Here is a 24,451-nt window from a genome sequence, read left to right on the forward strand (position 1 = left end):
TCTAGGGATTCATAACCTGGCATTGACGGTAGAATTGTCCTAACACGGCAGGGTTGATATGGTGGGAATGGCAATGCACAAGGAACCAGAAAGCCTGGATTTTTGGTGAGAGCTCTAAAGTAATGCTAAGACTCCCAGACCTCTCTTAGTTTCCCCAACGATAAAATGAAAGAGGCTGAGTAAGATTAGCAACGAGAAAGTCATGTGTTACTCATGAAATTGGAAGAACTGACGTTTGCTAGTGATTTCCTATATATATATTTATTTAAAGATTTTATTTATTTATTTGACAGAGAAAGACAGTGAGAGAGGGAACACAAGCAGGGGGAGTGGGAGAGGGAGAAGAAAGCTTCCCGTGGAGCAGGGAGCCAGATGTGGGGCTCCATCCCAGGACCCTGGGATCATGACCTGAGCCGAAGGCAGACACTTAACGACTGACTGAGCCACCCAGGCACCCCTCGTTTTTATATTTAATTGAAGAAGATTCATGCATTGTGATTGCTTTTTCAGTGAGTGAAAAGGGCGTGAAGTTATAGCAGGATGTCTAGAAATTGAGTGTGTTTCCGCATATTTGCATGAGAATGTTCCTGGAAGGTGAACATAACTAGTCACAGTCCTTGTTTGGTTCCCTTTTCTGAAGTGGAAGAGAGGTTCAAACTCATTTGATCCTTAAGAGCCCTTGTAGCTCTAGGTCTCCAGGAGCCTTCTGGGATACTCACAGCTTTTATGTGAGATAGTGCTTGCCCTTAATATTCATTTCTCAAGCTATCTCTTCCTCAAACATCCTCAGGATTTATGTTTTAGGAAAGAGGCCACCTTACAGTGACCTCATTAGTGCTTTGCCTATATGCCAGACAGTGGGCTGAGATCTTTGCATCTTTTACTCATTTCATCCTCTCCATAACCACAACCCAATTATCCTTCTTGTTTTACAAAGAAGGGAACGACAGCTTAGAGATGTGAAGTCACTTGTCCAAGATCACATAGTTAGAGAGTGGTAAGATCAAGGTTCTGTCCTAACTCCTAAGCCAGTACCTTCAACCAGTGTTCAATTAAAGATGTGGTTTCAACTTCTGCTTAATCTAACCGACCTAACTTGGGTACCAAGAGTCTACGAAATTAATCACCAAACGTTTGTTGAACATCTACTATGTGCAAGGGATATGGGTCGGGAACACTTTGAGTACTGGAGAGAACAATAGCTCAGAAGTCAGATACCTTGTGTTCAGCTCCAGCCAGTCCACTTACTAATTTTAGATAAATCCGTCAATCTCTTTGAGCCTTACTTCCCTCTTCTGTGTGATGAAAATGCTCAAGTCAATGGTTTCTATGCGCCTCTTGTGGCACTTTCTTTGGTTCTAAGATGATATAAGATCCAATCTCTGCTCTGTCTACGTGAAAACATTTGCTGAGCCAATCATTAATAGAAACCAAATTTTGGAGGAAACTTTTAATCTTTTTAAGAGTTAGAACCACTTTCAAACACTTTACCAGCACTCCCTTTTACATGCCAGCAATTAACGTGCACATCACAAGCGGACCCTTGCCCATTCATTGACTCAGAGATGAAGAACATCTGTTCAAGAACTCAGAGGGAACACTTGGTTTGTGTTTGAGAATGTACTTAAAATTTAAAGGATCATCTTGCCTTGAAAATATTCCATAACTCTGTCTCTTTCATCTTCTTGCTTGTCTAGAGTGGTAAAGTTCTATAAATATGCATCCACTTAAAATTTCTTTATAAAACAATGGAGAGAAGAAGTCATAGATGCCTTAAACTCTCAGTTTAAACACAGCTTTCATTTTTTGCCTGGAGTTGTGCGCCTGTAAGAGCTGACATGGGTTGGGTTGGTAAATGTGGATGGGTAGAAATTCAACTGAAGAATTGAGAGCCCCCTGAGTTCCATTCCCAGATAGTCATGAAATTGCTCTAGGATCTTAGGCTAGTCGCTTACCCTTTCTGGCCTTCTGAGGCCTTTATCTATAAAGAGGAGATTGTACTAGACTGGGGGTTCTCAAAGTTAGATGCATGTCATGGAAATTTGGGACATTTAAAAATCTCTTGTGTTTCCCCAGCATCCCCTCTCCAACCCCATCCCCCACTGCCCCAGGTACTCGATTAACTGGTAAGGGGGATAAAGCTGGGCCATCAGAACTTTTAAAATCTCACTGGATGATTATAATGTGGAACCATGTTTAAGAGCCACTGCCAGTTCTCAGAGTAGGGCCCCAGACCAGCAGCAGCAAGACCTGAGAACTTAGGGCAAGTCCTTAGATCCCAGCCCAGACAACTGAATCAGAAACTCAAATATGGGGTCTTCCCAAATGACTCGAATGCTGGCTACAGTTTAATAGCCGCTGCTGTAAGTGATCTGTAAGGCTCAGGGACTTCCAAGGTCTCTTTCCCAATACTCATTCAATTTACAAATCTGTTTTGAGAACATTCTGTGTGCCAGAGTGTTCACTGGGAGCTAGGTATTTCAGGGATGACCCGGCTCCTTTCCTGTAGACACTCACACTTCAGTGCTGAAGCCCTTAACCACATGGTTAAAAACACCCAGTCCTGTCCCACTTTGCTTCCAGAACCACCACTATTCAGACACACACTCTTATGCTCCATTTGTTCTTTCATTCACTCAACAAATCTTTCTTAGGCCCTACTCTGATGTTTCAGACACATGGGCTAGACTGAGGCTTTCACTGACTTCCTCTATGTCTTTCTCGAGTCCCAAGGAATTTACTGGAGACCTAGGTTGAGCTACATTTCCTGACCTGAATGTTCTCTGAGACTCTAAAAAATGTAAAACATCATTCCAAGTCAACCTACCATTTCAACCCCTTTATCTCTTGGTAATTCGAGTTCTGAACTCCAACACAAATACCTCTTTGTGTGTGTGTGTGTGTGTGTGTGTGTGTGGTGTGGTGTGGTCTGTGTGGTGTATTTTGCTGCTTTCACATTTTTTCCATATCAAATAAATTGGCTCTTATACAAGTTCTATATAAAGACTGTTTTGGAGAAAAAGAGGAGAGAGAAAAAAAAATGCTTTCTTTTTCTTCCCTGACCCAACCCATTACATGATTCCCTTTGACCTTTGTCTTCATTTTTTTCTCTCAACAAAAATATTTATTCTTTCCTTTATCTATACTGGAGATAGTTTCCCAAGGTATGACATTGATGAAGGGAGAGGCTTCTGTGCTTACCCAATGGACACTTCTAGGAGACTGATTACTTTTGGCCAGGAAGAGGAAGAAATATGGAACTTCTCCATTCCATGGAAACCTGTCCTTTGAATGACAAGTGACATTGGTGGAGGAAAAGGGGACCAGCAGTGACTTTGCCACTAACTCACCATATGTTGTTCAGACACATTGCATCATGGCCTTGCTCTTCAGTTTCCCTCTTTGTAAAATGAGGGGGGGCGACACATTAAACTCTTCTCTGTGGGTAGACATCGTCCTTAGGTGACAGGTGATTCATTCCACTTTTTTTTGTAGTAAAAGGGACCTTTAAAAAGCCAGTAAAAGGGAGTTAGCAGAGACTGTTTTTAAGAATCAGTACCCAGAGGGGACCTCACTGATTCACTGGGATGCCCTAGTACAATGTGTAGTGTGTGGACAATAATAATAAAAATAACAATAATGCCAACCATTTGCTGAGTATTCTCTCTGCTTTAAGTGCCTTGCCAAATATTTATGAGGTAAAGCTCAGAGGAAAAGCTGAAGCTCAGGAAAGCGATTTATTCAACCTAATACAGCTGGTAATGGCAGAGCCAGGATTAAAACCCACATCTAATTCCAAATAACACCTTCTCAACCAAAGCACCATATTGCCTTCTGCTGTAATAAGGCAAAGGCAGAATTCTAGAGCTCAGACATTCATCCAAGCTGGCTAAAGTTTGAGATACAGCAAGTGGAAGATAGGATATGATTCACGAGCCACCAGCCCTCAATCAGTTACTATGACCCACTCTGGGAGTCCAGCAACACAGTTACATGGCCAGTTCCTTATGTATCTGGCTGGGAAGAAAGAACAGGGAAGCTTCTGTTTCTCAACTTGACTGCCAGGTGCTTTTGTACTGGCCACTGTGCTCCTTGGGTCTGCATAGAATCTTTAGATTTCTCAAAGAAGTAAAGACTCTGGACAAAACTAAGCTTTTTTTTTTTTTTCTTAGAGAAATTGAGGTATAAAGCAAACCAGAAACAATGAATAGCAGCTCACTCTTTTCATCTATGCATCTATGCATCTATCCATCATCAATTCATTCAGCAAATATTTAGCAGTGTCCATCAGGTAGCATGTATTGTTAGGAAATGATGATACCGTGGTGCCAGGACAGGCATGGAGTCTGAGCTCATGGTGCCCACACTGTGAGGAAAGAGGGAAGCAGTGTTACCGCAGTATAGTAATGCGCTGAAGGCAAAGACATAGACAAAAAGTGGCTTCTAACCCAAACTTGGAAGAGCCGAGGTACAATTAAGGAATATAAACTTCCTGAGGAGTGGATTTTTTTTTCCTGTATGTCTGCTAGTGCTTTCCAAGTGCCAAGAACAATTCCAGGTACAAAGTAGACAGTGAATATTTTTGAATGGCTGTTGAATGAAGAATGGGAAGGAGTTTAGTGGTTGAAGAGAAATGGAGGAGCTATAATTTACTGAGCACCTACTATATGTCAAGAACTTACTAAGGGTGTTACTTAAGTAGTCTCATTTGATTTGATCTGCACAGCAGCTCCACAAAGTAGGTAGTCTTCTTCCCAGGTTATAAATGAGGACCTGGCACTCAGGCTTTAAACAGCTGTCAACCTGCCTAGGGGGGTTGTATGTAAATCCATCAACTCCAAAGCTAGTGCTCTTAGTCATTCGTTCTCTGGTTGAACAGGTATGTTTGTGCCTCTCTCTTAGTATTTCTGATTTAGAACTAGAAATATTCTTAGAAGTCACTTCTCCCAATTGGCTTATATGTGTATCTCAATTAATTATTCTATTAATTTTTCTCTCACGTTCAGACCTGTTAACCTGCCAACACAATCTCTGTCCATTTTGCCTCAGCTTCTTGGCATTCTTAATACAATTCTTAGGGGAAATGAATAAGCATAAGGAAAGGATACATTTATATGATCTGAGTGGAATTTCTTGTGAATATGAGTCCAGATTTTATAAATCAGATCCCAGATCGGACTCTGGACTCTACATGCTGAGAAACCCCACCAATCAGCTCAAAAACTTTAGTTCATTTATCAATCCATTCACTTAGCAAATATTTCTTGATTCCCATCATGAGCCCAGCTACTTTCTAGGCATTAGGGATGCAGTAGTGAACAGAGCAGGAAAGGCCCTTGCTCTCATTGATTCCTATAATGTAGCTGGGAGACACAAACCAGAAACGATTGCATAATATCCCAGTTGGGTAGGATATAGTGACTTTAGAGAAGTGGTAAGGGAGGGCCTCTGATGAGGTGATATTTGAACAGAGACCAGAAGTGTCTCTTAGTGGTTCATAATAAAGACTAACTGAACTGCCATCACTAAGTTCCTAGTCTGTTTGGAACATGGGTGTCTTATAACAGGATCCTTGGTCCTTGATCACTGTTTGGCTTGTCTTATATTTAACTGTGCTTGTGTTTTTGTTCCTTTTTTTTTTTTTCCTTTTCTTCACTTGGTTCAGATTCTTAAATACAATATTTAGCATGCTCATATGTGACAGGATCAGGGTTCCATGAATGCTTGTTGAATGAATGAGTGAAGAATGAGTCAACAGTAACACAAAGTGGAACCTCTTGGAATATGGGTCTTATGCTTCCAGATCTTAGCATAACATCGACATGTGATGCCGTATTAAGCCTCAGAGGATTGGAAAAGTTTAGACCAAATCAGGGTCAACTGAAGGCACATGTGGCTCTCTCATGCTGTTTCTATGGCTCTCAAGCTGAGTCACCACTTCATTGTTTTTCTTAGTCCCACTTCTTTTCCTGGCTTTCTCTATGTCACCCAGGCATCCATTCTTTGTTCTTGTATGTGTCCATTTATTAATTCATTCATCAACCAAAGAGTGCAAATCAAATATAATTGTGTTCAGTAATACTTGTTTGGTTTAACAAGTATTTACTAAGTGTCTGTTCTGTGCCATAGACTATGTTGGAACTAGGAATAGAGCCCAGATTCCTAGCCTCATGAGCACACAGTTTAAAGGGATTGAACAGGCAAGGAATCAGGTAACTGTTCTGCAACATGAAAAGCAGTCGAGGGCAAGGAGCACAGGGGGTGTGGGAAAACATAGGAACAGTATCTACCCCAGCTTGAGGTGGTTAATGAATGTTTCTCAGAAGAAGCAATGTCTAAGCTGAGACCTTAAAGATGATTAAGAATTGATCATTGAAGAGGTTTGCCCTAGTACAGATGGTTGAAACCAGGTAGATTCTCAGCAAACATTGATAAAGAAATGAATGAATGAATAAACCAACATACCATACTTTATGGCAGAAGTTTGGTCACAGACCAAACATGGAGTTTTGAGGGAGGAACATAGTAATCTGGGCTATCTATCCACTTTGGTTCTTAAATCTGTTTCACTCCTTTTAAAGGCCCTACAGTACTCCATAGTGGGACTATGCTACAGGTTATTTAGCTGTACCCCTAATGCCGGGCTTTTACATTATTTCATACATTTTTCTATTACAAACCAATGCTGCTGTCAGTAACCTTATAGGAACCTCCTTGTAGGCACATGTGAGCATTTCTCTAGAGTTGATACTGAGAAATGGTATTACTGGGTCGTCATCTGTGGGCCTTTTTCATTTTGGTGGGTACAACCTCTGGTATTCTGAGAGGGTGAACTATGTCATATCTTGCCAGCAGTGTGTGGCAGGACCTGCTGTTCCTCACTGTCACTACTACCTGGCAAAACAAAAGTGCTTTGTCTTTGTCCATTTCATGATTGAAAACATGGATTCTATTTATGGTCTTGTGACTGAACATCTTGAGTGAGCATCTTTTCAAATTTACTGGATATCTATACTTTCTCTTCTGTGACTTGTCTATGAATGTCTTTAATTTATGTCTAGCTTTTCATGTCTCCGTTTTCCCATCTGTTACACTGGGATTTTAATGTCAGTGCTCCTGCTTATCCATCAATGTTATTGGAATATAGGGTAGAATAGGTAGTCAAGAGAGAACTAGCATTTGTGAAGAAGTTACTCTCAGTGTAATCATTTATACATTGATATATTTTTCAAATGCTGATTTAGTATGCTCTCTGGCTGGGAACCATGTCACATTCTGAAAATACAATAAGGAAGACCAAACCAATTTCTGTCCTCCATGGATCCTGAATTTAGTCACTGTGTTAACCACCATCACATATGCAGATAAGCACCTACTACTTAGTAGCACTAGCACTAACATCACTACTACTAACTACCATGTAGTGAATACTTCCGATATGCTCAGTATTTTTATAAGCCTACTAATGAGGTATAGATACCAATATGCCTTATTTTTAGATGGGGAAGCTGAGATTCAAAGAGGTAAAGCCATTTATTTAAGTAAGATCTCACCATTAATAGATGTTAGAGTCAAGTTTTACATCTCCTTGCCTGACCCCCAAAGGCTGTTCCCGGCAAATGACTGAGCATAATCATTGCTGCGACAGGCAGAGCATAAGGTGGCATCTTGATGGATGGAGAAAGTAGATATTTCAATTAGCTTTTCTTGTTTCTAAGGAGCAATAGAATAAGAACACAAAAGAGAAGAAATATTTTCCTTTGTTTTTTGAACGTTTAAGTAGATGAGGAGGAGGAGACTTGATGAAGTGTGGAGATAATCAGACCAGCGTGGTTTCCATTAATGTTTTGCTGAAATGCATGCTTCAGGTCAGACCTCTTCCTGAGTTGGTCCTTTTTCCATGCCAACCCAACATGGCCTCTCCTGCATTCTGATGTCCTGCCCCCAGGACTGATGAGCAGCATCAGGAGTAAGTGCTTTCTCTCCAAGCCCAGAATAAATACCTCTGTTCCTAGCCCAGGCTAGCAGGTTATATAGTCAGCATAATTTTACTCTATTTCTAGAAGCTGGGCATCATCTACCTATGACTCCCTCTTGTCAGTCTAAGGCCAAGTACCTCTTAGAATGAAATATGGGTTCTGGGAATATTAGAGTAAGCAAAGGATTTAGCAAAATCAATAGATCTCCACGGTCAGCAGCAGTATCCATAGAAGTGCTTGCTGTCTCCATACCTTCATGATTTTGAAAGCGTGAAGAGTTCCTGTTTGGTGCTAACACCACTGAAATGACTTAACTAAATTTCTGTGGGTCAGTCTGATGCACCACTGGACTTTAAACTGAGTTGTTACAGTGTCTCTTTAACAGATGTTAAAGAAGACCCACAGAGGTTAAGTGATAGACCCAAGGCTCCATTGATAAATTTGTTCATTCTGAATCTTACAGTTGGATAGGAGGGCTGGGCTGAATAAATAGCTCAAATAAAAATAGAATTACAAGCTGAAGATTATTATTATGAGATTATAATGGAGTATAATCCCTCCTTGAATTAAGGGGGGATATATATAGAAGTCAAGACTGGAGAGGAAAACAGAGGCCAGATTATGCAGGGGGTGTGGCCAACTTTATGGAGTTTGGGTTTATTTGTTGGGAAATAGAGGAACAAACCAATCAGACCTGTGTTTTTTATAAAATTGATCTGGGTACTGTGTGAAGAAAGGACTGAGGGAGAAAGAGAAAGTCCATCCAGAAGTTATTGCTCAAGTCTAAACTGGAGATTATGATTATTTGCATAGTGAAGTGGTTGGATTGGAGGTATGTTTTAAAGGTAGAATCAATAGTATTTAGTGATGTATTGCTTGAAAGGGTTTTAAGAAGGAGCTGTCCAATGACTTTCAAGTTTCAGGTTTGAATATTTGGAATGACGGAAATGTTATTTCTGGAAATCAAAGAATAGATTTTAATTTAGTATGTTATTAGAGGGTGGGGTAGGTCAAGAGTCCCTTTGTAAAACAACGAGTTAGTGAAATGGGGTTGCAGTGAGTGTCTTGATAGCACCTACTTTTTGTTCTTTCGCTATTCACCCTGAGGGTAGGTAGGACAGACTGGACTTGGTTGTGCTGCTCTAATTCCTGATTTTTAAGGAAACAAATGAATAAGAAAGAGAAGGAAAATAACAGCTATCAGAGTAATTACAGATGTGGAAAGAATGGAGGAATTTATCTCACACTGTCCAGTGAGATTGGCAAGAAGAGTGGACAAAATCCATTCAGTCTGTGCTCAGAGATGATGAGAATCCTTTGGGCAGGTCTTAGTGGGTTTATGTTGTGTCTGTTCTAACAGGAACCTCAGACATTACTTTAGAGAGGCTGAATTCGAAATTAAGAGACCTGATTCGTAGGCCAGTACACAGCTGCCTAGCTGTGTGACCCTGACTGGGTCCTTCCAGTGGTTTGAGCCTCAGCTTCTTCCCTTCGAAAAAAATGGGTGACGTTTCCTGTCGGTGCAGTCTTGCAAGGGGTGTCCTGAAAAAAAAAAAAAAAAAACAGTGAGATAATGGGCTTGCAAGAACACGACGCAATCCGGGGAACCATAAAGCTTCAAATGTTCTGATTCTTTCTATTGTTTGGTTTTCATTAGGCTTGTTCTTGGCCAGGGCCAGTCTGGAGAGTATGTGTGAGAGGCAAAAACACAGACATGTACAGACACACACATGAAGCAGTTTCCCGTGAAAGTCTAACCAGAGTTGTGAAGGTTCGGTGTCGGATTAGGAGAAAGGAAAGACAAATTGCACTGTAATCTCTGTAACTGAGCTAAAGAAAAAAAAAAAATCCCCCCGAAGCCCTGGCCATGGAATCAGACCTGGGTTCCAGCACTGATCTCCTAAAATTTTGCTGGGACCCTGGCCCGAGACTCCCCATCTGTGGACCCAAGCCTCCTTTCTGTAAAATGAAGGCATAGGTAGATGACTCTGCAGCACATTTTCAGCTCTGACATTCTGTTCGGACCCTCCTTGAGCTCTCATCTGCACTGAATGCCTCTAATTCTGTGAGGGTGGAGGGAGCAGATCACATGTCACATGAGCAAACAGGTCTGCACTGTGAGCTCAGAGACTGGCCATCTCTATAAAAAGCCTTCTAAGATTCACACTGGGGCTCTCAGAACTCCTCACGGACATCCTGTCTCTCTCTTAGAGCCTGCCAAGCTCGCCCTTTGGGACAATTTCAGAATGTCTCTCTGTGTTTTTCCTGTTGGGTGGCATTTTGACTTGACAGTGAGACCCCAGAGGTGGGGACTAGGTCGTACTTGCCACATTATCCCAGCTTTTGGTGTGAGGCCAGGCATCAAGTAGATGGTCAGTAAATGTAGGTAAATTAAATGCATGCATGTATGCATGAATAAACCCTGTGACAGATCAATAAAGTCAGAAATTTATGATAATACAGATGATACATGGTATAATGGAAGCCTCTCTTTTAACTTCTAAGGTGGATTAGTTACCAGAGAATCAGAAGGGCAAAAGAGAATCTTAGAGCATGGTCCTTTCTTCTCTTGGGGCCTCAGATTCCTTATCCTTAAAGTGAAGGTATTGGGCCAGATGATGTAAATTAGCCTTCCGTTCATCCAGCAAGTGTTTATTTGGCTCTGTCTTTATAACAGACCATGGGCTAAGCAGTGGAGATAAATAAACCAGTCAATAAGAGAGTCCTAGCCCTCTACAAACTTCATCAAATTAATATAAGAAGTGAACAAATAAACAAGTGGTCACAAAATAGTGAGAAAGGTCATTGTGGTGAAAGAAGCAGATGGGTAGGAGCTCCCCATTCAGCTTACAGGCTCATTGAGCACCTCTGGAAGAAGGGTAGCCCCTAAGCCAAGGCCAGGGTGTTTAGCAAGGGATGGGTGTTGAGACTACTTGCTCCTGGCAGGTTGGGGGCAGGGAGGTGGAATTTAAGAAAGAGAGGTGGAGAGAAGCCAGTAATGATGGTTCTAGAGCGCCATGCCAAAGGGTCTGGGCTTGATCCTGAGGGTGGTGGGGAGCCACAGAGTGTTAGGCAAGAGGATCCTGATCAGATTTGGTTATAGGACAGGTCTTTGGGCTCTCGCGGTAAATGTAGGGGTGGAGGCACAGATTGGAAATGGTCAGGGAAGTAAGACACCATTGTCAGAACTGGAACAGGAGACAGGCAAGGTGGGGGTGGAGAGAACTGGACACGCTGAGTACTGCTAAGGGGATGACATGCCTGGTGACTGGCACAGGGGGGAGGCGGGCGGGTGGGTCACGGCAGATACCTATGGTACTGGCATCTCGGAAACAGGGAACGTGGAGGCAGAGGCATATTTGGGTTGGGCTGAGAGGAGGACCCATTTCAGAATACCTTTTCCAGTTGCCAGCTATGAATCAGTGGCAGGAAGAGAGCTAGTTTTCACTCTGAACCATAAAATTTCTTCCCTGTGAAGCGATGCAAGAGCAACTGAGGTGAGCTTGTGTATGTGCACGCACGCGCGTGTGTGTGAATGCCTGGTGTGTGTGCCTATGTGCTCATGTGCATGTGTGTGCATGTGTGTGTGCTCACATGTGTGAATGCATGAGTGTGTGCATGTGCGTGTGGTGCGGTGGGCAGACAGGACCTGTGAGTCCACCTGTTTTCATCATCCACTGATTCTCAAAGTGTAGTCCACTGTTCTGAAAAGGTGCCCCGGGGGGGTCATAGGGTTAATCTTCCGTAGCACTAATACCTATAACGTTACAAGGCATGGGCTTTGTTTTCTACCCAGGATTAATCATTCACTCATGGGCTTTAATACAAGCCAGACACCAACTCACTGTGCCTCATGCAAAGCAATGCCAGTCCTCCTCCCCACCCCACCCCCACTTTCCATGCTAATGCAGTCTTTTGCATTCTTGTCAGAGTGGGAAGTAGGTTTTTTTTGCCCCAGCTTCAATATACTATGAACTGAAAAGTTTGGAAACTTCCATCCAAGGATGTTAGTAAAAAATACCAGGAAAGCTGAACTCTGCCATTAATTATCTGTATGACTTGGAGCAATTCATTCCCCTTCTCTGGGCTCTAATGTCCATCCCACAATTAGAAACTTGGAATAAGTGATACCCAAAGACATTCAGCTCTGTTTCTGCATTTTTATGTTTCCTTCTTTAGCTAAGCTCCTTGTGTACAAACTCAGTCTCCAAAATTTTTAAGCAGAGAGCATTCTGAAGTGCTCAACCCCACTACCATCTAGGAATTAGACTCAAAAACTCTCAGACCTGGAAGGAGCATTGAAACACTGACATTCTACTAGTGAGAGAATTGAGCCCAAATAGGGGAGGACACTTTCTCAGAGTCACACTGCCATTTGATGGCAATACAGGGAATTGAACCTTGGGCTCCTGATTCCCAATCCAGGTGCTCGTTCCCCCACATAACAGAGTGCTGGAGTTTGGCCAAACCTGGGGACTCCAATTTGAGTTCGGCTCTCTGTGATCACGGAGGTCTCTGATGATGCTCGGAGTGAAATCATAGAAAGCTGACATCAGGAACGTCATGGCAGCTGGTGCTGGTGAGGGGGGTGGTAGAGGAAATGAGAGAACACATTTGGCCAAGCTCAGTGTCCACGTGACCCTCCAAGAGCCCTCATTTCAAAACAAACTCAACCTTTTAGGTTCAAGTTCTCCCTCTCGTCAGAATGTGACTTCCTGCTTCTAAGAAGCAAGGCTTACAAAAGGGCTTAGGAGGCTTCGTGGACATCAAATAGCTCTTACAAAATAGCGTTTTGATGAGTTAAGTGTAAATGAATCAGAAACATAAGGATTACATTTTCCCCAAGTGCACATGGGTTTCAAAATTTGAGGGGAAATGTAGTTTGCTAACTGCACGCCGGCTTTCACCAAACCCAAAGCATTCATGGGGTGGGCGGGGGGAGAGAAGAAAGAGAAGCCCAGCCCCCAAATGGTTTTAGATGTGGTGCCAAATTCAAAAATGCTGTTGGGCTTGCCCTCTGCCAGTAATAAAATTGCTGGCCACCCAGAGAGGCCATAGGGAGGAGAAAGGAGATTGCTTTCCCCACCGGCCCCTGTTCCTCAACAACTGTGTTCAGTTAGTGCCCCTCAATCACCAGCTGTCACTGGGTCCCTGCTCTCTCGACTCACTGGCCCCTGCTTGGCCTCGATTTTCACACTGTGCCGCATGCCTTGTTTACCTCCAACTATAGCTGGTGTTTTGGCTCTCAGAGGCCTTGGCGACCGGTCAGCTTGTTACAGACCCCAGCTCTGTAATCAGGAGACCTGTCCATCACCAGCAGGGGTGTTTGGGGAAGCTGTCACACATCGCCTTTGGTTGCATTCAGGAAAAACAAGAGTCCCTTACAGATCTTTCTTCTTCCCTTTCTTTAATGCTATCCAGGTGTGGCGTTTTCTCCAAACTGGCAAATGTCTTCCCTTCCAATCTGCGCCTGACACAAACAACCAGTTAAATCTTAGCACTGCTGTTACCTTATCCCAGGATTTGAAGCTCTGGATCTTTTATAATTTCCACATTGTCTTTCCATTCTTTCCCTTGTATTTTATTTCATTGCACCAAGAAAGTAGAAAATCATTTCAATTGGTGGTAAAAGATGATTAAAACAAAGTAACAAAGGCCTTGGCTGAAAACTGTTAGTTTTATTAAATTTGCTACTGTGTTTTAAATTGGTACCAGGGCAGATCTTTAGACAATTATATCAAAGGCTGCTGGAGTTAATCGGTTGCATGTATGCATTTGCTCCTTCCTGAGCTGTGGACAGAGAGGGGGGCAGCGCTGCAAGCAGGAAAAGAATGAATTTTGTGTTACCTGGGTGAGAGGGGCAGACCCTGGCCCCACTGAGGGGGATCCGAATGCCCAGTGGACATCAGAGCCCTGCCAACACACTCCCATTCCTTTCATCCAGACTGTGGGTTGGAGCTCACAGTGGTCACCAAGAGGAATAAGTGATGGATATTGTCTTGCAATAACAAGACAAAAGTCCAAAGTCTCCCTAAGCCTTCGGCATGTTCCCAGCCACTACTTGGTCCCTGCTATGTGTTGGTGCTCTGCGAACTCTACCTTAGATTACAACCATCCTATACTTGATTTATCCTTCCCTTTGCCCTTTAAACCCTTTAAGACCAATGATGGTATCTTCCTCTTTGGGAATGACTCCTACCAGAAACTCCATACATGCTTTTTTTTTTCTTTTTTCTTTCTCTTTCTTCTCATTTTTCTTTTCTTTTTTCTTTTCTTTTCTTTCCTTTCCTTTTCTTTCTTTCTTTCTTTTCTTTCTTTCTTTTCCTTCCTTCCTTCCTCTTTTTTTCTTTTTGAATAGAAGAAAAAAAGTGAGATCCAAAGAGGAGAACTGATTCATCCAAAATCACAACCAAAGTTAATGGAAGAACTGTAGTCATTTTTCCTGACATGTAGTCAAGGTGGCATCCACGGTGATGGCAGACTCTGTCTTTCAAGCTGTTTTGTTCCCAAAGGCATTTGATGCTCTCCATCCCAAATCCTTAACAACCACCTTTGCCTAGTAAAAAGTAAAACCAAAGTGCCTCTCAGCCTAGAACAGAAGTTAAGTGTTCTCTTAAGAATTCAAGGTGAGGAGCGCCTGGGTGGCTCAGTCAGTTGAGCATCTGTCTTTGGCTCAGGTCATGATCCCATGCTCAGCAGGGAGTCTGCTTCTCCCTCTCTGTCTCGTGCACTCTCTCTCTCTCTCTCTCTCATAAATGAATAAAATCTTTAAAAAAATAATTCAAGGTGATTAAAAAAATAATTCAGGGTGATACCCAGACAACACTGGAATTAAGGAGTTTATTGTTATGTGGGACAAAACTGAGTATATGTAGCCTTAATGTACAAATGTTAAGGAATAAACTCTTTAGAGAAGACTACACACTGCTCCAGAGGCATTTAGTGAGGATATTTTGTCTTAAGTTTTAGTTCTCTTTATACAAAACAGAATATGGCATCTCACAGGGGCCAAAACTTGGCAGATACTCAACTTGTTCCTGCTTCCTTCATCCTGGGGGCAGTATTTGCTCTCCCTCCCACCACATACTTCCCTTCTACCTTTCCCCTTAAACCAGTTGTCTATATTGCTACCAAAATGGTCTTCCACGAAACAAGTACGATTATGTCATTTGTCTAGAAAGCCGGTGTTCTCCTCCTTTTCCTGGCTTGGTTTCTCCTTCCCTTTTCCAGTCAAGCCCGAAATCCTCCTTTGGGAAGTCTTCTCAGACTCTCTCCTTCTCAGCCTGGGTCAAATATCACTCCTCTGTGCTCCCATAGCCCCTACACTTTTTAGGCTGTGTTAAAGACATCTATTTTAATGTCTTTCTTTTCCCCCAGTGGGTTATGAGCATCCTAAAGACAGGACCATAGTTTGTTGATCTTTGCATCCCAGACCTATGAGAAGCTGGGAGGAGGATTCAGTGAATGCTATCTGCATAAATAAATGGATGAACAAATGAAATGATATAAACACATTTACCCAGAATTTCAAAAAGTGGTCAAAGCCATCAATGTAATTAGCTAGCATAAAGCTAACTAGCTGGATGTACTTCTCCTATACCCCTTTTTCATGAACACTAAAGATGAAGTGATATAAACAGATTTGTGATCTTATATTCGTGGAACATAGTATGTGTTCCCATTTATACATACAAAGATACAGGAAGGGATGCTGACCAGAAAGTTCTTGGTAGCTGTCTCAAGGTAATGGAATTTGATATGATTTGACTTGATTTTCAATTCTCTTTTATAGAGCTCTAACTTGTTAAAATAAACATGAGTGATCTTTATGGTTGGGAAAAAATAAACCAATTATGATAATATGCTGTCACTTCTCAATTAAGAAGAAAAGGTCAGCTCTCACCCTAAAAATATGTTAGAAATGAAGCAACTTTCCTCTACAACTCTACAGAAGAAATATAATGTAATTCAGTCTGAGTTGCAGCCTCGTAAAAGACTTCAGGACTATGAGGAGGAGCTTGTCTTATCTTCATATAGTTTTAGCCTTTTGTATTTGGATTGGATATTAATTGGATATTAACATCTTGCTTATTAGTGTGCTTATCCAAGGAGTCAGATCAATGTCATGGAAAGGTCAAAGGTTCCAGAGTCAAACAGCATGGTTTAAATTCTGCTTTATAATCATTACCTCCCTGACCTTGGACAGATCACTGTGTTATGCTGGACCTCAACTGAACAATGCAAATGATCTCTACTTTTCAAGTTTATATTAGAAATCGTATGCAGAAATTTGGTGAAGTAGCTAATTGAAAGATATTTCCAGTACAAAACATCTATCTAGATATTCTAGATTAAAATATAACTGTTATAACTATCATCCTTTAAAATGGGTGACTGAGATCAGAAAAGCAGAAAAATACGTGGCCAGGGGCAAGACATAAAATGAAACAGAACTAGACAGGTAATCCCCGAAGCTGATGCTTTACTGTTGTAGCTGGGATAAGAGAGAACCATCAGTTTTGGCAACTGAGTGGATTGAATATTCTTGCTGATCCCATCAGAAGAGATTTGGCCCTGCAAGTTTTCAAGGTGAGGAATGGTACCTAAGGCCTTCAGAATAAGGTGGGGACCTCTGAAAGTCTACATGTTTAGTGAAAAGGTGTACTAGAGGAAAAATATACATGTGCATGTTCTAAACCTCATGAAGCTTGAGGTTTGAGTTTATACTGTGCAGTATGGTCTGGAAATGCCTGAGTTGGACAAATACTGAGAAAAAAAAGAGAGAGCAAGGGAAAGAGAGAGAGAAAAAGAGGGTTCTAAATTAGTGATATTCCAGAGGCACCTAGAAGTGAATATGAAATCACTCTGGAGGAGGATATAGATTTGACTCAGGGGGCACATGATTCCCACAGATTAAAACCTAACAAACATGAGTTCACATGTCAAAATTGAAAACACAAAAAAAGTAAACAAGAAATCTAGAGAAGGGTCAGGAATCAACACCAAGATTTCTATTGAAGTTTGATCTTGGTAACAAGTATGAATAATAATTAGTATTTTAGGGTAAATGAGAAAAATAAATAAAATTACAAAATATAGTCTCCAAAGATTAGAAGAACTGAGAATGGGGAGGAGAGAGCAGAAATCAGGAAATCCAACAAATCCAAATGAAGGCAAGAAAGGAGGGAAATAAACATGCGAAAAAAAAAAAAGGAATGATAATTGGAAAGCACAAAGAAGATGTGAGAAATAAATTTAATATAATAGTCATTCCACTAATAGGATTAAAGTACCTATGAAGGTTCTCAGGTTGGAATTAACTAAAGATAAGTTCACTGAAAGGTAAAAGGTAATGGAGTGGAAAGTATTTACCAGGCAAATACTAAGCAAAACAAATTAATATTCATCAGACAAAGGAAATATCAAGGCAAAAAATATTACTAAGATAAAGAGGTCACCATATAAATGATGAAAGGTAATTATATAATGATTTTGAGCTTAAATATTCCAAATAACATGATCTGAAAATGTATAAATCAAAAATGCCTCTTACCTAAAGAAGTGATAAATCCGTAATGATATTAGGATATTTTAACACACCTTTCTCAATAATTAATAGATCAAAATAAATAATGATCTAGAAGATTTTGAACAACACAAAAGCATGTTTCATCTGATGAAAGCGTATAGAACCTTGCCAGTGAATTAAATTATATACATATTTCTTTCTGGGATTTGTAGAATATACTTTTTTTAATTTACCATGTCACAGGCCAGAAAACAACAAATATCAAAAGAATCAGTATACATAGAATATTATTTCTTTTTTTAAGAACATTATTTCTATGAAGCAACACATACATAAGTGAATACATAAATAAATAAATAATTAAATGAAAAAGAGAAAACTTTTTGGTAAACTAAATATATAACCAAGAAGCAAAGTCTTGTGTAAGATATTAGCAGACAGAATTCAGCAGTGTATTAAAACCCCCACACTCATGCAAACACGCACGTTGTACCTAGGCTGGATTATCCCAGAATGAGAAGAGACTCTAATGTTAGATGGTTTCTGGATTCCAGTAATTCACAATACTAGCATATTAAATGATTTTTTTTAAAACAAGATTGTCTTACTAGATGCCAAATTTAAGTCTCTTGTTAAAATCAGGTCCCTCATGATCAAAACTAAACAAAGCAAACAAAACAAAGCTATCTGGGAATAGAAAGGAACATCCTTAATCTACTCAAGGATGTGTACTGAAATACAGTAGGTATTATGCTTAATGATAAAATATGAGAGATACCCTTTCTGATCCCAGGGTCAAACCAAGAATGCCCAGTAACACCATTGGTCCTACCTGGCACAGGCGGACAAGAAATATAAATAAAAATTCTGGGCATTGTTATTGAAGAAACAAACTATTATTATCCTTACCTGTAAGAGAATACATTAAAAATTAATAAGCATCAACAAATTATTAGAATTAACAAAATAATCTATGAGGCCATCTAAATATAATATCAATTTATAAAACTCAATTATTTTATCAGACCCCAAATATGAAAATACAATTATAGATATGCATGTACAGGTGTATATATATGTGTGTGAGTAGATAGACAGATTAAAGCTACCATTTATTATAGTTCTCACATCTATAAATGCTTAAAGTTAGGAATATATTCCTAATAAAATATCACCCCAGTTTTTATGAAGAAGGCTTTAAAACTTTACTGAAACTATAAAAGGAGACCCAAATAAATAAAAAGATAAACTGTGTGTATAAATGGGAGGATGTAATATCATAAAGATGTCTTTCTTCCTCAAATACATCTATAAATTCAATGAAATTGGAATCAAAATCCCGACAGGCATTTAAAAAATGAAGCTTTAAATTCATATGGAAGAACATAGGGGTTTTTTGAAGGAGAAAATCGAAGTATAGAATGGACTTGTAGCATAAATCAAGACTTTTATAAAACTATGGAAATTAAGACAAAATACTATTGATAAGATGATTAGAAAAAAAAATAAACCAATGAAACAAGATAACCCAGAAGCAAACTTATCTAAGTATGGAATGATATACGGGAAAGGTGGTATTACAGTTCAGTAGTGAAAGGATTAACTATTATATAAAAAATGCTGGACAAACAGCCCATCCATATTTGAAGGGAAAACAATCATTACCACACATCACTTTAAAAACTATATTTTTTATGATTAAAGCCATATATGTGAAAATAAAAACCATGAAACTATTCAAAGGAAATAGAGGTGACTATTTTATGACCTTGGAGGAAAGAAACATTTATTCAACAAGACATAGAAAACACAAATCATGAAGGACATGATTTAAAATTTCTATTTAACAAAGCAGCATAAACAGAATGAACAAAAGAGGAGTCACAGACTTGGAAATAGTATTTTCAGTAACTTTAATTACAAAGGATTAGTATCTGTTATATGTAAATATACTTATATAGCAATAAAAAAAAAAAAAGAAAAAGAACCCAATTTCAAAAAAGCAAAAGTGATGAACAAGCAGATAATATAGCTAGAAATCTACATGGTTAACAAACACATGAAATGATACTCAGGCCTGTTAGTAATCAGGGGAAGGCAAAATGAAACCGTAATTAAATGTCATTTAATATCCATTGGATTGGCAAAAAATTAAATGTTAGGCAGAATCAAGTGCTGATCAGGACCTGGAGCATTGGGAAGTCTGCTGACAGCATGTTAATTGGTACAACCATTTGGGAGAATAATTTGGCAATGACTATATAGTCACAGATGCAATTACCTTCAACCGAGCGATACCACTTTCTTTCAGAAAATTCTTGCTCTCTGTACAAAGGAAAATGAACACAATGTTTAAAAGTAACATTACTGGAAATGAAGAGGGTTAATAACAGTAATATTTATATGCCTTCTTTGGAGAAATGTCTGTTCATGTCTTCTGCCCATTTCTTGACTAGATTATTTATTTTTGGGGTGTTAAGGTTAGTAAGGTCTTTATAGATCTCGGATACTAGCCCTTTATCTGATATGTCATTTGCAAATATCTTCTCCCATTCTGTAGGGTTGCCTTCTAGTTTTGTTGACTATTTCCTTTGCTGTGCAGAAGATTTTTATCTTGCTGAAGTCCCAATAGTTCATTTTTACCTTTGTTTCCCTTGCCTTTGGAGATATGTCTAGCAAGAAGTTACTGCAGCTGAGGTCAAAGAGGTTGCTGCCTGTGTTCTCCTCTAGGATTTTGATGGATTCCAGTCTCACATTTAGGTCTTTCATCCATTTTGAGTTTATTTTTGTGTATGGTGTAAGCAAATGGTCCGGTTTCATTCTTCTACATGTGGCAGTCCAATTTTCTCAACACTGTTGAAGAGACTGTCTTTTTTCCATTGGATATTCTTTCCTGATTTGCTGAAGATTAGTTGACCATTGAGATGTGGGTCCATTTCTGGGTTCTCTGTTCTGTTCCATTGATCTGTGTGTCTGTTTTTGTGCCGGTACCCTACCGTCTTCATGATTACAGCTTTGTAATACAGCTTGAAGTCTGGGATTGTGATGCCCCCAAGCTTTGGTTTTCTTTCTCAATATTCCTTTGGCTATTTGGGGTCTTTTCTGGTTCCATATGAATTTTAGGATTGTTTGTTCCAGCTCTATGAAAAATGTTGATGGTATTTTGATAGGGATTGCAATGAATGTGTAGATTGCTTTGGGCACCATAGACATTTTAACAATATTTGTTCTTACAATCCATGAGCATGGAATGTTTCTCCATTTCTTTGTGTCTTCCTCAATTTCATTCATAAATGTTCTATAGTTTTGAGAGTACAGATCCTTGACCTCTTTGGTTAGGTTTATTCCTAGGTATCTTATGGTTTTGGGAATATTACTCAGCCATCAAAAAGAATGAAATCTTGCCATTTGCAATGACGTGGATGGAACTAGAGGGTATTATGCTAAGCAAAATAAGTCAGTCAGAGAAAGACAAATACCGTAAGATTTTACTCGCATGTGGAATTTAAGAAATAAAACACATGAGCATAAGGGAAGGGAAGGAAAAATAAAATAAGATGAAAATTGAAAGGGAGAGAAACCATGAGACCCTGAGCTCTAGAAAACAAACTGAAGGTTGCTGGAGGGGAGGTGGATGGGGGGATGGGGTAACTGGGTGATGGGCATTAAGGAGGGCACTTGATGTAATGAGCACTGGGTGTGATAGACAACTGATGAACCACTAAATTCTACCTCTGAAACTAATAAAAAATAAATTTAAAAAATTAATAGTAATAATAATAGAAGCAACCTAGGTGTCCATCAAGAAAAGAATGGTCAAATAAAGTACAGTATATTCATACAATAAAATCCTTATGTCAGAGAAAATAATGAGCTAGATTTGCATGTATAAATATATGTGATCTCAAAAATAATGCTGGGCAAAAAAAAATGCCAGCTGTGTACCGATAAATATGGTATTAGAACGTTTATGAAATTTAAAATATGCAAAACAGTGCCTGTGTATAAAAAGTATAAAAACATTCATGGTAGAGAGGGAGGAACACACAGGTGGGTTGAAAACAGATATACAGAACAGTACATTTTATTTCTTTTTACAACAAAAATAAGAGATGAAGAAAATATGGCAGTGTTATGATTTGACAAATCTGGATAGTGAGCCTTCCAAGGACATTTTTTATAGTGTTCTCTATACTTGACTATATAACTGACATATTTTCTAATTAAAACAATAATAAGGGTATGTATAAAGTCCTTTGGCACATCATTTCAGGCTCAAAAAGTGACTATTTTCCTTCTCTTCCCATTCTTGGCTGGAAGTTGGTGTACAAAGTGCCTGGGTATTACCCTCTGATTCTCAGCCCAAGGCAGAAATGGAAGATTTGGGCTCTTCCGGAGCCAGAGGCATCCTAGGTGGTCCCTCCACCATGTCTTCCAGCTCAGACAATCTGGGTGGTAAATCCTGAACTACACCCATTCTCAGTGCACAGTTGTAACTGCTGAGGCAGCTTCTAGCTGGTAGAAAAGATGCAACACTACATTTCTCATGAAATTTGAACTATGCACTGCAAAGCTGATCATCTTCCCAGATTTCCATTTCACTGATCAAGAAGTGGATGGTCAGAGAAAGGAAATGGCTTGTGGTAGTGGTAATGTTTAAGGCAGTGTTTGTCTTTCTCCTAACTTTTAGAACTTTCCAAGTGGTCTTTGTATGTGGATTCTACTTGGTTCAAAACTAGGGCTTTTAACTTCTCTTCTGCGGTATTTTCTCATTCATAACCTCCCTTGCGATGGAGTTAGACCTGGCTCAAGGCCCTGCCCCCAAAGCAGTGTCACTGTGGGCTGTAGAGTAACCTTCCCAAATATGACTTTCTTCATCTGAAAGGGGTGATCATCATAATTATTCAAGGAAATGTTGTTTTGATTAAATGAGATGATTCATAGAAAGTACTGAGCATAGCGCCTGCCGTATGATAAATAGGCAACAAACTGAAATGACAATTGCTATTATTGCAGAAGAAGGAGTTTCAAAAAAGCATGACACAGTTAGTTACACAGACTATGTGGAGAGACAGAGTGTGATCAGGGAATGGTATGATATGGAAACAATAGGGGGTCAATAAGGAGTAATCAATCTTTAGAGAGTGTTTCTGAGAAGCAGCAAAGTGGGATACTTCCATATTGCAATGAGGCTTTCTGTCCCTCTTTTCTGGTATGGGACAAGAATCATATATCTTTATTAGAAGGTAGAAAAACAGGGGCGCCTGGGTGGCTCAGTCGTTAAGCGTCTGCCTTCGGCTCAGGTCCTGATCCCAGGGTCCTGGGATCGAGCCCCGCATCGGGCTCCCTGCTCCGCGGGAAGCCTGCTTCTCCCTCTCCCACTCCCCCTGCTTGTGTTCCCTCTCTCGCTGTATCTCTCTCTGTCAAATAAACAAAATCTTTAAAAAAAAAAAAAAAAAAAAAAAAAAAAAAAAAAAAGAAGGTAGAAAAACAGACCCAAAGAAGTGAAGTGACTTACCTATAGATTTCAGATGGGTTTTAATGGACCAATCACAATATGAACTACAAACCAACACTTTAAGAAATATGCATTTTTGCCAAAAACAAGGTCAGGTGGTGCTTAGGCTCCTTATGGATATTTATGTACATCATAATATTTTTAAGATAATGATTTCATAATCTGTAACTAAATTTTACTGAAAGATTGGGCTCCAGGCGCCATTGGCTGTCTCAGTTGGTAGAGCGTGTGACTCTTGATCTTGGGGGTGTAGGTTTGAGCCCCACATTGAATCTAGAGATCGCTTAAAAGTAAAATCTTTAAAAAATAAATAAAAAATAAAAAAGATTGGGCTCCAGATCTTGTATACATTGCCCTCAATGTGACATTTCTGAGGATAAGTACTGAAAAATCACAGCACTTAAAAATACCATTTTTGTTTATAATTGTCAGAAATGGAAAACTAAGGCTGATACATCACTTGAGACATTTGTGAAAGAGCAATGGCTAACTGTTAGCAATGTTTTTTTTTTAAAGTCATATAAAAGATGCATAAAACAACCCCTCAAAAGTAGCCAAGCAATCTCATCACATTTCTTTTTTTTTTTTTTAAGATTTTATTTATTTTTCAACAGAGAGAGAGAGACAGCGAGAGAGGGAACACAAGCAGGGGGAGTGGGAGAGGGAGAAGCAGGCTTCCTGCTGAGCAGGGAGCCCGACGTGGGACTCGATCCCAGGACTCTGGGATCATGACCTGAGCTGAAGGCAGACGCTTAATGACTGAGCCACCCAGGCGCCCTCTCATCACATTTCAATACTGCAATTTAAGTTTATTAGCTGGACACATGAAATTAATCTGAGATGCAGTTTGAGGAATTGACCATTAAATACCAGTGGAGGTTAGCTTTAAAAAAAAATAAATGACACTCAGAATTCTATGAAAGAAATCAGAAGTGATGCAATTTATCATGTTTCAGATGAAGTGGTAACATTTTAGTTCCCAACAAAGAGTAAATAGGGAGTCTGGGCTTGGTAGTGTGCCCCCATCACTGCTCTAAGTGAGAAGATTTTGAGCTGGGGAGTGGCTTTGGACCTCAGAATATTCTGATGGTGTTGGCAAGCCTGGTAAAGGGAGATACCAGAGGCTGGTTCAGACGTCAAGGTCGAGATATTGGCAGCAACAGGGATGTTGAGGGGATGACATGGAAGCTTTTGAGGTGAGGAAAAGTGACAGGGTTTAGGGTCTGCATGGAGGTGGGAGGCGCAGGAGAGGCAGGAATTCGAGTGACAGTGTAAGACTTTCCAGATGGGTTTAGGAGCAGCTAAAAGGAACAATTTGACATCAGTGGCCCACTTTTAGACCATCCATGAAATAGGTCCTAACCTCCAGCAAAGCCTTCAGAAGCCACTAGCATGTCCTTCTGAAAGGATTCTATTCTACCGAGA

General features: G+C 40.0%; 1 protein-coding gene across 1 annotated transcript in view; it reads left to right on the forward strand.

Annotated features, from left to right (window-relative positions):
- Nucleotides 1–24,451, forward strand: part of PAPPA (pappalysin 1) — a 253,181-nt gene that overhangs the window by 98,334 nt on the left and 130,396 nt on the right. The window lies entirely within an intron of this gene.

This window comes from Neomonachus schauinslandi, chromosome 13 (assembly GCF_002201575.2).
Source record: "Neomonachus schauinslandi chromosome 13, ASM220157v2, whole genome shotgun sequence".
NCBI lineage: Eukaryota > Metazoa > Chordata > Mammalia > Carnivora > Phocidae > Neomonachus > Neomonachus schauinslandi.